Below are 14,189 nucleotides of genomic sequence, written 5' to 3' on the forward strand. Positions count from 1 at the left end.
GGCATCCTGGCCACAGGAACTTTCATCTTATCCACAGAGCTACTCAAGATCCCTGCCCCTCAGGGCCTCAGGGGTCTGGCCCGGAAATGGCTGCATTAACACCAGGTGGGGACACACCACTCAGGAGAGGCTGCTCCTGCAGATGTCACCTGTCTCAGGAAAGGAGGGGACAGAGGCTTTGTGTGGGCAGAAGTCCCAACCTTGTACCTGGGCTCTTGGCAAAATGGCCAGGCAGCCCTGCAGAGTCTCTTGGTCACAAATTGATGCCTGGCACCCGGATTGGCTGTGACTCACCAAAGGCCCTGGACACACACTTAATGATGACTCATAGCCCTGTGGGACGGTATTCTTAGTGTCCGTGGCTAAGATGACCTTCGGATTGTCTACAGGCCTGGGCGGGACTAGAGGGTGGCCCCAGATGTGCCCTGCCTGGGATAGAAGCCCTGCTGCTGCCATGGGCAGGGTTGGCGGGGAGGCAGAGCCAGGGCTCCCAAAGGAGCAGCCAGCCTGAGCCGGGTCACAGGTGTGAGCGCCAGCTGCTCAGTTCTTGGTCCCGGCACGGTGGGGGCACCTGAGAGGCAGCCCTCCCACCGCACTGAGCCAAATAGCCTTTCTGTTGCCAGGGAGAGGGGGACTCACCCACAGAGGAGTACCTGCAGGGGAGGGGCACCAGCAGAGGGCAAGGGTGGATCTGGGCTGGGGTCTTCTGGGCAACAGATGCAGGTGCTGACTGTCCTGGTGACAGCCAGGGACAGGGTGGCACCCTGGATTTCCCCCAGGTGCTGAGATGAAGTGTTCAGGGCAAGATGGGTACCCCACTGGTGCTGGGGGCACTGCCTCTATCTGTTCCCTATTCCCAGGCAAGTGGCAGGAGCAGGGATGCTTTGGGTGGGAGCTTAGGATAAGGTGCAGCTTTTGTGGGGGTTCGCTCCCCGATTTTATGTGAGTGCCTTCTTTCCCAACATGGAGATGACACCGGCTGGACCGCCCAAGTCCAAATCCTGGCTTCATGGCTCCCTGCCTCAGTTTTCCCGACTGTAGAACCAGGATGGGAAAAACAGCCTCAAGGTCATGAGGGTGATGTGAGATGATGCGAGTGCAGAAGAGCGTGCGTGGCACAGAGTGAAGTTCAGTAAGGTCAGTGATGGTGGCGGTAGTGGTGGTGGTGGTGATGGCGGTGGTGGTGGTAATTGCAGTGACGGTGGCAGCGGTGGTGGTGATGGTGGTGTGATGGTTATGGTGGCAGTGGTAGTGGTGGCACTGGTGATGGTGGTGGTGCTGCTGCTGGTGGCGGTGAGGGGGGCAGTGGTGACAGTGGCGGTGGTGAAGGTGGTGGTGGTGGTGATGGTTTGGTGGCAGTGGTAGTGGTGGCAGTGGTGGTGGTGGTGGTGGTAGTGGTGGCAGTGGTGATGGTGGTGGTGGTGGTAATTGCAGTGACGGTGACAGCGGTGGTGGTGATGGTGGTGTGATGGTTATGGTGGCAGTGGTAGTGGTGGCACTGGTGATGTGGTGGTGCTGCTGCTGGTGGCGGTGGGGGGGCAGTGGTGACAGTGGCGGTGGGGAAGTGGTGCGGCCAGGTAAGGCTTCCCTGTCCATTCACACCCTGGATTAGGGTTGACTGGAGGAGTGGATGAGTCCACGACTGGAAGGGCAGGTGAGCAGGTGAGACCAGCCGCCCCAGGCTGCGGTCAGACGGAAATGCAGGTTGGGAAGCCTCGGGGAAGGTGGGCTTTGGGCTTGGGCAGTGGACGAGGGCTCTCGTGCTTTCTCCTGGACTGTAGGGAAGGCTTGTGAAGAAGTCAGCCCCTCCCTTGTGAGCCTAGGCAACCTCCCAAGTGGGGGGCTCCCACTGAGCACCCCCATGCTCATCAACACGTGGTCCAGGCTCAGGGGCCAGCTTCGGCCTCAGCCTCCACCCATCCCAACTCCAGGCTTGGTGCCCCCGAGGGCCCCATCGCCTCTGCCCCCTCCCCTATCCCTGGCTTCACGCACGCCCAGCTCTCCACAGTCAGGCCTCGCTAGTCCCCCACCCACAGGGAGAAGCTCTGCAGATGGTGGAAGGTGGGAGGGGGTCCCAGGGCCAGACTGGTGGGAGGGAGGCTGATCTTGACAGGGAGGGCGCTCGGCGCTGCGGCTGAGTGCGGCAGGCAGGAGTGTTGGGGTGGCGGTGGATGTGTCCCCCTGGGGGTGAGGCTGAGCCGGCCCCTCTTCAGAAGACGTCTGAGGCAGGCTCTGGTGGCTTGCCCCTCACTCACACCAAATGGGGAGCTGCTGAGGAGCTCCAGGCCCATCTCTCAGATGATGGCAGGGCCCTCAAGCCTTCCTGGGCATTTGTTACGACTTTGCTGAGACCGCGCACAGAGCCAGCTCTGGGGGCAGAGAACCCCGGATGACTGTGTGGCTTTGGCCGCTCCCCGAGCCCAAGGCATCCCTTCAAAATGTCTGATGGCCAGGGGTCCTCTCTGATCCTTGCTTCTGCCCGAGCCTGGCGGGCGGGTCTGGGGGCAGGCGCCACAGTGGCAGTGAGGGTCCCTGCGGCAGCCCTGTGATGGGGCAGTGTGGCACGGACAGGGTTAAGAGCATGCGCCAGCCTCCCCTGCTCCCTTGAAATGGATCCGTGGCTCTAGAATGACTCTGCTTCCCCTCTTAATCTGTATTTTACGAGTGAGAAGCTTTGCATTATGCAAATCGTTAGATAGGAACAGGTGACATTTCAGCAAAGAACATGAGCGGGTGCGGGCAAGCCGGGCGGGCGGGCTGCTGATTTAGACATTAGTATTTGTCACCAGGGTGGCGGGGGTGGGGGGGGTTCAGCTAGTCACACCTTAAGGTGGAAGTCTGAGGGCGGCAGCCAGGGCTTCACCCAGCAAGCGGAGAGGGCAGCACCTCGGGGATCCGTCCGTGTGCCAGGCACTGCTCAGAGGACCCTAGCGCAGTGCCAGCACAGCTCCACTTTACAGATGAGGAAATCGAGGCAGAGAGGCACGTGTGGGGATCTCCAGCTGGGGATGGGGTGGGATCTAGGTGGGTTGTCGGGTGCCCAGGCTCCCCAGCCCCTGCCCGCTGCCTTGGGGCCCACCACATGCAGTCCTGGGTGCCCTGGGCCTGCTCACATGGGCACCCACAGGCTTGGTCCAGGGCTGCACTGCCCATTCGGTGGATCCCAGCTCCAACCTCTGTCCCAGAAGCCCCCAGACACCCACCCATCCTCTCCACACCACACCCCTGTGGAGCACGGAGCTGGTGTGTGCCAGGGCCGTCTGTCATCCCACCGTCCACCTCCTGGGAAGTCATTTGAGAGGAAATGGATGAAAGGAGAAGAGAGGGGCCACCACACTTCCCAGGGGGAGCCCCAGCCGCATCCTTCAATTCTCTAGCTGCCTGACAAAGCTGGCTGCCCTCCCCTCCACTCCCTGAGCAGCGAGCTCCCACGGGAACCGCGAACCAATGCATTTCCTGCAGCCAGTGCGTGCTTGTGGGGCGCAGGGCCAGGCAGGGCTGGGCTCCCCAGAAGACCCCACTCAGGGGGCTGCACCAGCATCCCGCGGGGCTGTCTGTGACTGCTGCGGGATCTGAAGTTCCGGGCGTGCTGCAGGCCGCTGATCAGGCCCCTGTCCCTGGGCCTCAGGCCTCACCTGCAGGTCCCCTGGGTGGGCTGGCCTGGGTCTCAGCTCAGCTGCCGGCAGAGCTGTGGAGACCCTCCCGGGATGCCAGAGACCCCTCCCAGGACAGCCCCTCTGTGGAACCTGGACCTCAGGCATGCGCCAGGGACACCTGAGGCCCCAGCTGCTGAGAACTCTTGGGACCCATGGCCTTGGTGATCCCAGATGCCCTCGTAGTCCTGGCAGCTCACACAGCCCAGAAGCAGCCAGATGGAGTGGGGCTGGACCCAGGGCCAGGACAGCGGAACCCACCCAGCTGCTGGGACCATGCCTGACCCCCAGCGGGGAGCTCATGATGGAGGTCCCCTCCATGTCCTGGGGGGAGGGGTTGGCAGCAGGTGGACGGAGGTGGGAGGCAGCCAGAGCAGCCTGGAAGGCGAGCCTTGCCCTTGGAACCCCAGGCCCAGCTCTGGGGAACAGTGCCCTTCAGGAGGACTCCTGGGCCTCCAGCTGGAGCCAAGCCACATGCACAGGAGCAGCTCCCCAGGGAAGGGAGGGCGGAGGCCCAGAGGAAACCGCAAAAACTGGCCCTGCCCCGGCCCCCAGGTGGTGTCGTCCTCCCCAGGTCGTCCTGCTGCCCTGCTGTCCCCCTGCCGATGGAGCTCGGGTCTGGGCCACCCGCCCCGCAGCGCGTGCCTGGCCTGAGGTGGAGGGTGCTCAGAAGGCAAGTCTGATGCTCGCAGGGCCCCTGCATGAGGCTGCTGCCCAGTCCGGTTAGCACTCTGGCAAAAGGCGCTTGGGCCACAGCCCTGCAGTCTTGCCCAATGGCCTTGGGTTCTGTAGCTGCAGTGCCGGGCAGGGGCCAGGGCCAGCGTCACTGGGCTGCATGTCCCACACCCATGGAACCTGGTCCTGCTTCCTCCAGGCTGTCCTCATTCCCACACCCCAAGACCTGGTGCCAGCCCCAGTGGGTCCTACCGTGTGGGCGTGGCAGATGGGCCTGGCCCAAAGGAGGCAGGCTGCCGTCCTGGATGGAGCTGCCCTGGCAGACCCGCTCACATGTCACCCAAGCTCCCGAGCTCCACCACTGCTCCTGGGCTGGGGGCAGGCGAAGAGCAGCCTCTTAAAGCAGGGCAGAGGCAGGCATCCATGCCAACTCTTCACCTCCGCTCTCCCGCGAGCACCACCCCCAGAGGCTAGGACCTTTGTCACCTGGGGACTCTGGCAGTGACTTCCTGTTGCCCATGGGGCCCCTGGCTGGAGCCTGGGAGGGCCTAGGTGTGCACATGTGCATGGAGGGGGCGGGGCAGCCACATCCACTTTGCGTACCCCAGAAGAGGTCCCTGCTTCGTGGGCACTCAGTAAATGCGGGATAAACAGAGACACTGAAATGGGTATTAACTATGCGTTCATTTAAAGCACTCAGTACTTTTAAATAAAACACCAGCCAGGCCAGGTCCAGGGGAGGACAGAGGGTTCCTGCCTACTCCGCAGGGTCAGGGACTCTGAGGCCCCTTAACACCCCAGGGCTCCCCAAAACCCCTGCACCCTGAGGCCGCCCGGCCCCAAGTCCCCTCCTGGGAGGGGCAGCCTCCTGTCCTGGCACCTCTCCCTGAGAGCATGGGTGCTGGGGTGACATTTAAGGCCAGAGGAAGGGAAATGCCCCGCGGGTGTGAATTAGCGTTAGAAAGGGGGTTGCCCCTTACCAGGAGGGAGCCTCCCAACAGGCTCCTTCCCTGCCGGCTGCCCTGTGGTCTATTGTCAATGATCACTTACCTTCAGGCTCATAAACATCATTCTTGGGGTGCTCATAAACAGCCTGTTCCTTTTTAAATTAGCGAGTAGAGATATTTATGGGTTCCTATTAAGGGTGATGGGTGGGGGAGTCACAGAAGGGAGCCCGCTGAGCACAGGGCAGTCGGTACCGGAGGGACCCAGACAAGGGGGATATGCGGGGGTCCTGCAGAAACCCTAAGCCCCCACCCAGGCCACCCTGCACACCAGATGGCTGCCCACTCCTTGAGGACAGCCTGGGCCTGGGAGGGGCACCTGCCTGCCAGGCTTGACAGTTGCCAAGGGTGGGAACCCAGTGTGGGTCCAGGGCACCCGCAGAGGCGGTCAGATCCCCACCTGCTCCCGACTGAGCTGTGGGCCCCCCAGGAAGCTCCTCAACCAGCCTCCTGCAGGGTGTGGGGTAGAGGGGCGGCTCCTCACAGGGACGGAGTCACGGGCACACATGCACACACACGTGAACACACAACATATGTGAACACATACGCACAACACATGAACACACAACTCACATGAGCATGCACATACCACACTGTCGCCCGGTCCTCCACAAGCTGCAGGGCTCTGTCGCTAACACGCCTTGCCCTCCCTCCAGGCACCCTGCTTCCCCTCCCTTCCCCTCCCCCCCTCCTCCCAGGTACTCTCCCCATCCTCTTCCTCAGCTGCCACTCCACAATGGAGCCGGAAGGATTTCTTTTAACTTTGCATTTTCAAATGACTTTACATTTAGGGAAAAGTTGCAAAGATAGTGCAGAGAGCTCCTTCACCCTGCCGGGTGTGCCTGTCCAGCGTGCCCCCTGACCCCACGTTCCCCCAGTTCATCTCCACAGTGGGCTACATTGGGCACAACTAAGAACCCCATGTCGGCACCTTTCACTCAACTGGAGACCAGGTTTGGCTTGGGTCTGCTGTCTCCCCCCTTGTCTGTCTTCTGGCCCAAGACCCCTCCCAGGCCTCACTGCCTTGGGCCCCAGCCTCCGCCTGCCATCCACAGCCCCCTCTAGGGGACCGCTGGCTTGCAGAGGGGAGTCTCTGTGCCCTGCCATTCCAACAGCCCCCTGCCTGCCAGGGGCAGTGACCCCCACACTCTGGACTGTGGGCCCTGCATCAGCCCCCACTGGAGAGCCTTAAGCTCCCCAACTTGTCTAGAGCATTTCAGAGGCGGCCCACCCATGCCCCACATGTGGGGACCCTGGGGCCTGGGTAATCCTCCCCGACTCTGAATTTAAATTTCAAAGCCTCACTAGTCCCCAACAAGCCCTTCCTGCAACCCTGCCTCCCTGGCCCCATTCTGCCCAGGCCCCTCCCCAGCAGGGTGTCCCTGGCCATTCCACTGCCCTCTGAAACGGCCATCTGTTCTCTTGGTGGCATCTGCAGGGACCATCCCAGGGACCATGGGTCCGGCACCGGGCTTGGGACCAGCAGGTGATGGCAGCCCTGGCCCTTCGTGGGAGCCGCCCAGGAACTCCCCCAGCCAGATGGGAAGTGTAGGTGCAGGGCTGGGGCCCACAGATGGGCAGGGTGCAGGGGCAGTCAGCAGAGGGCAGAGGCCCCACAGAGCAGGCCAGGACACAGGGCACCTGCTCACCTGGGATGCTGGTGCCATGTCACGGGCCCCATGGCCCCATGGCTATGACAGTTTCATCACCTCCGTGATCTCAAAAAGCATTACCCAAGGGGGAAAAACATGGTCCAGGCAAGCCCGGCCGCACTACAGGCTGGAGCCACAGAAGGGCGTCCGCGGGAGGCCCTGAGGGCAGCGCTGAGGTGCCTCTGCTTTCTACAGACAATGAGCCCCGTGGTCGGGGCCCCATCCAGTCTGGCAGGAGGAGCAGGGCCCAGGAGGCAGCCACCACCACCTGCCTCCTCTCCAGCCCCCGGCCCTGCCAGGGAGTGGGACGCAGAAACCAACTGGCTGGGCTGGGCATCTCTCTCAGAATAGGCAGGACGGGAACACACGTGGGCCTGCGGTGGCGGTCACAGGAGGGCCTTCCCCGGTGCTGCAGCGAGGAGTGGGCGGATGGCACTGCCAAGCCGCAGGGCGTCTTGGGGGCTCTGAGGGAGAGGATGGTGCTGCGCCCTGGCCCATGGGTCCCCAGGGGCACTGTGAGAGCAGGCCCTGGGCAGGCCGGAGGCTGGGGGCCTGCGTGGTGCCCCTCCAGGTGGAAGGAGGTGTTCTGATTCTATGGTCCCACGTGTCCCTTCAGGAGCTGGGGGACCGAAGGCCTGTGCAGTTTCCTACCCCCACCCCAGAAGTGGCTGGGTGCTCTAGGGTCCCAAGTGAACAATCTCCCGCCCAGCCAGAGGGCAAGAGTAGGAGCTGGGGCCGGGGTGGGCTGGGAGAGGGCTTCGCTATGGCGGTGGGAGTGCAGCGGGCCACCCTGCGCAGACGAAGGGGCTCAGCCATCTGCAGCGCCCGGGAGGGGCCGCCTGGGGCAGCTGTGAAAGGCCCTGGGGGCTCAGGCTGAGGTCTCCCCCGTCCTCTGCAGCGGCATTTCTGCCGGGCAGCTCCTGCGTCCAGCGATTCCACCTTAAATGGGTTTGATCAGCCCTCGCCCCGGTGAGCGCATGCTAATATTGGCTCCAATAAAGAGCAAATCAGGCCCGCTCCTCGTCTTATCGCACAGTCAGAACTGATGGCTGCAGAAGTCATAAAGATCCCATTTAATCTCGCGCCTATCTGTCACCACGGATGTCTTCACCCTCTTTGTGCCGGGGTAATATGTGCTCATTACGAAAGCAAAACAGAGCTGGCATGAATAAACGCAGGATGAAGGCTCACTTCGAATGTGACAGCATGATCGGTGGCGGCAGTAATCGCGGAGAATCAGAGGGCTAAATTATTCCATGGCCGTGATTTGAGGGGACAGCCCCGAGCACCCCACAGCTGCCTGCGGTGGCGGTGACGTATCCTGATAAAACATCCTTCCCAATTTACGGGGCCGCGCTTGGCCAGCCTGCTGCAGCGCGCGCTGTCTAATCATGCCATCAGCACCTCGGGAAGGAGCTCAATTGGGACTCAAATGAAAGGAGATTGGAAAACTACCCACAATTGAAATTACATTTGTAAATGAGGCAGAGTTTTCTGTTCAGAGTGTGCACGTCACGGTAAATCTGCCTGAGAAGTCGACAGAGGCGGCGCGGGCGGCTGGGACGCTGCTGTGCGGGGCGCATCCACACCATGGGAGAAGCCGGCTGATGCCCCAGGGGACAGCCCAGAGGAGGGATGCCTGGAGACAGGACAGAGAGCGGGGCCCAGTCCTGATGAGGGACCCTGGCAGGGCCTCTGAACCTCACCTCCCATCTCTAAAATGGGTCTTGGGGTACCTCCTTGTGGGAGGTGGGGAGGTGTCAGAGCCTCTACCAGCCCCCTCTGCCTTCCAGGGGAGCCCCCACCCCAGTCCAGGGCTGGGCACACCCTGCCTCCCGCATCCTCTGCACCTGTCTCTGAACACCGTTCCTGCGGCCTGTCCCATGTCCCCTCTGGTCCTCTCTGACCGAGGTGGGGGCATTGGGTCCCAGTGGGTGGGTCTAGGGCTGCCTTCAGAGGAGGCAGCTTGGTTGGGTGGGCACCACAGACCTCAGGGACTGGGGGTGGGACGCCCACACCAGTCTGGCCACGTGCCCTGTGGCCTTGACGCACACCCAGGCCCACTCACTGGGGATGCTCCGAGCAAAGGCAGTCACACAAAGGTGCAGGGGGGCTGGGGGTAGAGAACTGGCCTCAAGGGGCCGACCGGGCTAGGGGTGCTGGAGGGCAGCCATAAAGCTGCTGGCCCGAGGTCCTCTCTCCCCAGATGGTGGCAGGGCCTGTCTGGTGAGGGTGGTGCCGGGGGCTAGGGGGCATGCTGGCAGGGAGGGAGGAGACCTGCCCAGCTGGCTGGTCTGGGCCAAGGGTGGCTGTTGGCTGTGGAAGCCTGCAGAGAGTGGCCACCGCAAGCAGCACCCTTGGGCTCAGGGCTGCTTAGGGGCCCGCAGCAGCTGAGGGAGACTTAGTCCTTCAAGTGGCCATTGGGCTCTGTGCCACCACGGGGCCTGCAGGGCTCCAGCTCTGCCCTGCTGGTGGCCCTGAGCGGGGAGGTGGGGCACAGGCTCCTCAAGGCCTTATGTAAATCAAGGCCTAATTAGGCCATCCGGCATTTGTGTAGAATATCATTTTTTAATTACTGGCCTGGCCAGGTTTGGCTGCTGCCTGTTGTGGGGCCGATTGCCATAAATCCCCCGGTAACAATTAACAGTGTTGGAGCGAGCCGCATGTATTTCCAATGTTATAATTATGCTCCCGCTCTTGTTAATTGCCTATCTGACTCTTTACTTTCTATGCCGCTCATCTGCTCATTACTGCGGCCATTTAATTCAATTAGCACCTTAATTAGAGGAACAGTCTTGTCCAATGTCGGTCTTGTCAGGGAGCTGGCTTGACGAGCAGGCAAGCGCTACCACCACCAGGCTGGGCAGGCGGGGAGGCCGGGGGGTGGGGCGGCTGGGGTGCTGCCTGCGCAGCGTGGCCAGGCCGGGTAGGTGGCGGAGGCCCGGGGGTCTGGGGTGCTGTCCATGTGGTGCAGCCAGGCTGTCCTTGAACCCCTCCATCCCTGGAGACCCTGGGGACCAGGAGGCAAGAGGCATCCTGCCCAGCCCCCACCAGTCCCCCCATGACCTTGGATGTCTCCCCTCCAGCCCTGAGACCCCAGGACCAGCCCCCAAGGGCTGGACGCAGCCCCCAGGCTGTAATGCCCAGGCTGGCTTTGTTTTGTGCCATTCTATTGAAATCGCTATTCCCTGCCTATTAATTCTCCTAATTAGAATTAAATGAAGCATGCTAAATTGCTAGATTAACCAATAATTAAGCAGCCACCACACTAAAACTGAGTACCCGGCACGCTGGAGCCCCCCCCCCTGCCTGCCAGCCATGGAGGGGGGGGTTGTGGGGAGAGCCCGGGTCGCTGCCCTGTGATGGGACCAGCTGCCGGGACCCTCGGGGGCCCCCTCCCCAGAGAGGCAAGGTATGTGGTGTAATGAGGGCAGCGGGGGCAGGGGAGGGCAGGCATGCGCTGGGGTGCAGTGCTCTGGCATGTGAGCACATGTGCGTGACTGTGAACCTTTGGGTGAGTGTGCACGTGTGTAAATGTGTAAGTTGTGTGTGCACACATGTGTGTGTCCCTTGGGACAATGCCCCCACCCCACTGCCAGGCCTGGGGTAGGGGACATACAGCTCAAGCCAAAACCAAGCAGGGGCTGCAGCTAGGGACTGGGAAGGCCCCCGGGAGAGTCACTCCTGGTGGTTTGGCATAAGAACAACCACAGCCACAAGCCTGCCCGGCGCTCTGTGCCCCTGGTGGGAGCAACCCGCGCCCACACACCCTGGGAGGCCAGGACCCCCAAGCCAATCCCAAGAAGAGAAAAAACAGGGCAGACAGGTAAGGGAAGTGCCAGCACGTGCCCCTCCTTCATCGCCCCCACACCGGGCAACAGGAAGGGAGGGAGGGGAGGGCAGGGGAGGGGCACATGCTAGCACTTTCCCATGCCCCCCAGTCCCCACCCTTGCACCCCTCCACCCTCTCCCACAGAGGGTGTCCCCCAGCCCATGCCCCTTCACAGGGCACTGGCCCAGCCCTGGAGGGGCTGTGCCCCCCTCGCCCTGCCTCCAGCCCTCTGGCATCTATTGGGAGCCCCCTGGTGGCCATGATGGGTCTTGCACCCCACAAGGCCCCCATCCCCATGGCCAGAGAACAGGGTGTCCCCCTTGGAGTCAGTCCTACAGCCCCCAACCCCCACTCTCCATGCCCAGAATCCACGGCCTCTTGGCCGCAGTCGAAAGCACGGGCCACAGTGGTGCATCAGGTCGCACCCTGTGCAGACTCGCAGCTGTGTGACCCTGGGCGGGCTCCTCGCTAGTCTGCGCCTCACCTTCCCCACCAGCGACAGAAGAGACGCCTTCCCACGGCCACCGAGAGGACCGAGTGAGTCAAAGCTCAGAACGCCCAGAACAAGGCCTGGCACGGAGGAAACACCGAACGTGGGGCCCCACCTGCCCCAGGCTCACCTGGCTGTAAGCCCGGCCTCGCCCCCGCGGGGCCTCGCTGCCTCTCCAAGCGGCTGGACTGGTGCGCAGCTCGCAGCCCCACTGGTCCCTGCAGGGACGGGGGAGGCCCCTATCCAGGCTGCAGGACTCGGCTGGGGTGGATGTGGGGGGCAGCCCCAGGGCAGATTCTCCGATTCACCCCCAGGCGTGGCCCCCACCTGCCCGCCAGGCCCCCCGGAGGCGCTGGGATGCCATCCCTGGGGGAAGCCAGCCCCAGGGCCGGGGCCAGGCCGTGAACTTCTTCCTAACAGCCGCTCCTGCAGCCGAAGATATTGACTTCGAGGAGAAACAATGGCACGAATAAAATAAAAATAAAAAAGTTAATTATCCTTTGTGTTTGTAATTTAATTAAAGATGCAGTAAAGTTTTACTGTTTTTCCAGGTGATGATGTTTAGAGCCCCGAAAAGCTATTTGTGCTGGTGAGATTAAAGTGCATTTTAAAATGTTCCTCCAGTACTTTCACATTTGTTGATAGATTTTTAAATTAAACTTTAAATTGTAATCTAAATTACCTCCAACAATTCATGGTCCCTGTAATGAACTCCCACGGTTCCCGCTGTCATCTGTCGATGATGGAGTGTGAATGGGGCTCCGGCAGCCGCCGGCGCTGAAGAGGCTGCCGCCCAGCCCCAACCAGCCTGCGCCGGCAGGAAGCCAGGGCCCTGGTGGGCAGGCAGACGGTCATCTGCCACTGCGGCTGGGTCCACCCCGGGGAACACGCCTCCTGCAGGGGCAGTAAGGAGCCCTCTGTCCCTGCTGCACGGCCCCCTCGCCCCTCGCTGCAGCCTCCACAGGCATCCGGGCAGGGGGGGCACATGTATCATGCGGGAGCGTCCAGAAACCCACAGGCCACCCGTGTGATCCCAGGATGTGTCTCTCGGAGCAGCTGGGTGCTGAACGGAAGGCCAGGGCCGTCCCGAGGAGGCAGAGAGGCAGCTCCCTCCTCCGGCCCACAGACCCGGCTGCTCCCCTGCACAGTGCAAGCCTGAGGCCTTGACTGTGGTGCTCAGACCAGAGGAGAGTTAGATGATGATGCCCCTCCCTTGGAGAAGCAAAGGCTGAGGAGAAACAAGGTCTCCTCCGGGTTCGTTTTCTCCAAGCGTGTCCCCAGGCTGGTCATTCTCATTTAAGTCTGTTGCCCGCTTCCTTTTCCTCAGGGACCCGCCACGCCTTTAGCTGTCACTGGCAGAAGGCAAGTGGGCTTAGAGAGGATTGCTGCTTCTAAGAAGGCAAAATGTCTTTGGTCAGCAACTGCTTGAAAATCACGTGGGAAAAGGTTGGCCTCTTCAGCAGTTCTAGAAATGGACCTTAGGACCGGAGACACCAACCTCATCTCATAGTTCAGCACGTAGGGTTTATTGGAGGGAAATGGCACCCCGGCCAGCAGGGGCCACACCTGCAGGTGGCCGAGGGACCTGCGAGCGGAGGCTGGCTGGCACCGAAGGTGGCTAGACCGGGAACAGAGGAGACCGGCAGAGCGGGAGCCACAGCAGAGCTGGTCTCGGGGCCTCCAGGAAACAGAACCAGTGGGATGTAGGCAGGTATGTGTGTGTGCGTATCAGACAGAGGGGGAGAAGTGTGTGTCATTCTGAGGGCCCGGCTCATGCAGTTGTGGGGCTGGCACACCTGAATTCTGCAGGGTGGACCAGCAGGCTGCCCGAACGTGGGATTCCCTCAACACGGGGACCTCAGTCTGTTTCAAGGCCTTCAACTGATTAGATGAGGCCCACCCACTCTATGGAGGCCATCCCAGGGCTCTGGGTGCATACCACTTGGCTTCAGCTCGAACCAACCGCAGAACCAGGCAGGGGTATGCCCCGCAGGCTGCCCCCCTGACAGGGCACCACCCTTGTCGCCTCTGCCCAGCAACCGCAGAAACGCCCACAGCCAATCTGTCTCTGCTTTAAACCCCCCACTGCTCTTCAGTATCATAATTTTTGTCCCTCTGTCAAAAAGCCCCCAAAGAGGACCTTCCCAGCATGGGGTATGGGAGGGTCTCTGTGCTGCCCCCCCAGCAGGCTCCAGCCCGAGCTACCTGGGTGCTGCAGGGTGGAAGGTGGTGGCTCTGCGGGGATCCCTTCTCACTCCCCAGACTTGCCAAGGTCTGCATCACCGAGGGGCCAGTTCTGGGGTCCAAGCATCCGTGTCTCATGGGCTAATGAGCACCATTCCCGTGGCTGCTGGGTCTGGGGAAGAATCCTGCCTCCCTCCCTCCGTCCCTCCTTCCTGGAAACCTTTGCTGCACTGTCCTGGGACAGACCCAGCTGGCTAGCAGCCTCAGCGAGGGCTCCAGTGTGTGCTGGTCACTACAAAGTCCTTGCAGGAGGGGCCCAGCCCCTAGGCCCAATGCTGACTCGAAACTAAGGCAGGGCCGGCCTTGGACTCCTCACCTGGGACATCCAGACTAAGCAAGGCCAGGCGGCCAGGACCCAGTGAGGGGCACTGGGAGGGCTTCCTGGAGGAGGAGGCAGGAGCTGGCCAGGTGGCAGAGGCAGAGGAGTGCACCAAGGGAGGTGTGTGTACATGGGCCTGGCATCAACACTCTCTGCACGCCCACTGTTCCAGGGGCATTTCTGAGCCTGGGACCAGGGGCTCAGGTACTCAGGGGCTGAGTGGGGACAAAAATCACCAGACAGCAAGGATATCAACAGGAGCCCCAGGAGGGACTGCCTGGGAAGGGCACAGAGTGGGGTGAGGGAGATGTGGTTTGTGC

At 61.8% G+C, this 14,189-nt stretch overlaps 1 long non-coding RNA gene across 2 annotated transcripts; it reads left to right on the forward strand.

The window, feature by feature from the left end:
* Positions 1-422: 422 nt before the first annotated feature.
* LOC140849677 (uncharacterized) lies at positions 423-11,767 on the forward strand. 2 transcript variants are annotated; one of them, XR_012131861.1, is made up of 3 exons: positions 423-523; positions 970-1,137; positions 11,313-11,767. It is a non-coding gene; the product is annotated as an uncharacterized lncRNA (long non-coding RNA). The 2 variants fall into 2 exon arrangements; XR_012131862.1 differs by lacking the exon at positions 11,313-11,767 and adding an exon at positions 4,228-8,535.
* The last annotated feature ends 2,422 nt before the right edge of the window (positions 11,768-14,189 follow it).

The sequence above is a fragment of the Manis javanica genome, chromosome 5, assembly GCF_040802235.1.
Source record: "Manis javanica isolate MJ-LG chromosome 5, MJ_LKY, whole genome shotgun sequence".
NCBI lineage: Eukaryota > Metazoa > Chordata > Mammalia > Pholidota > Manidae > Manis > Manis javanica.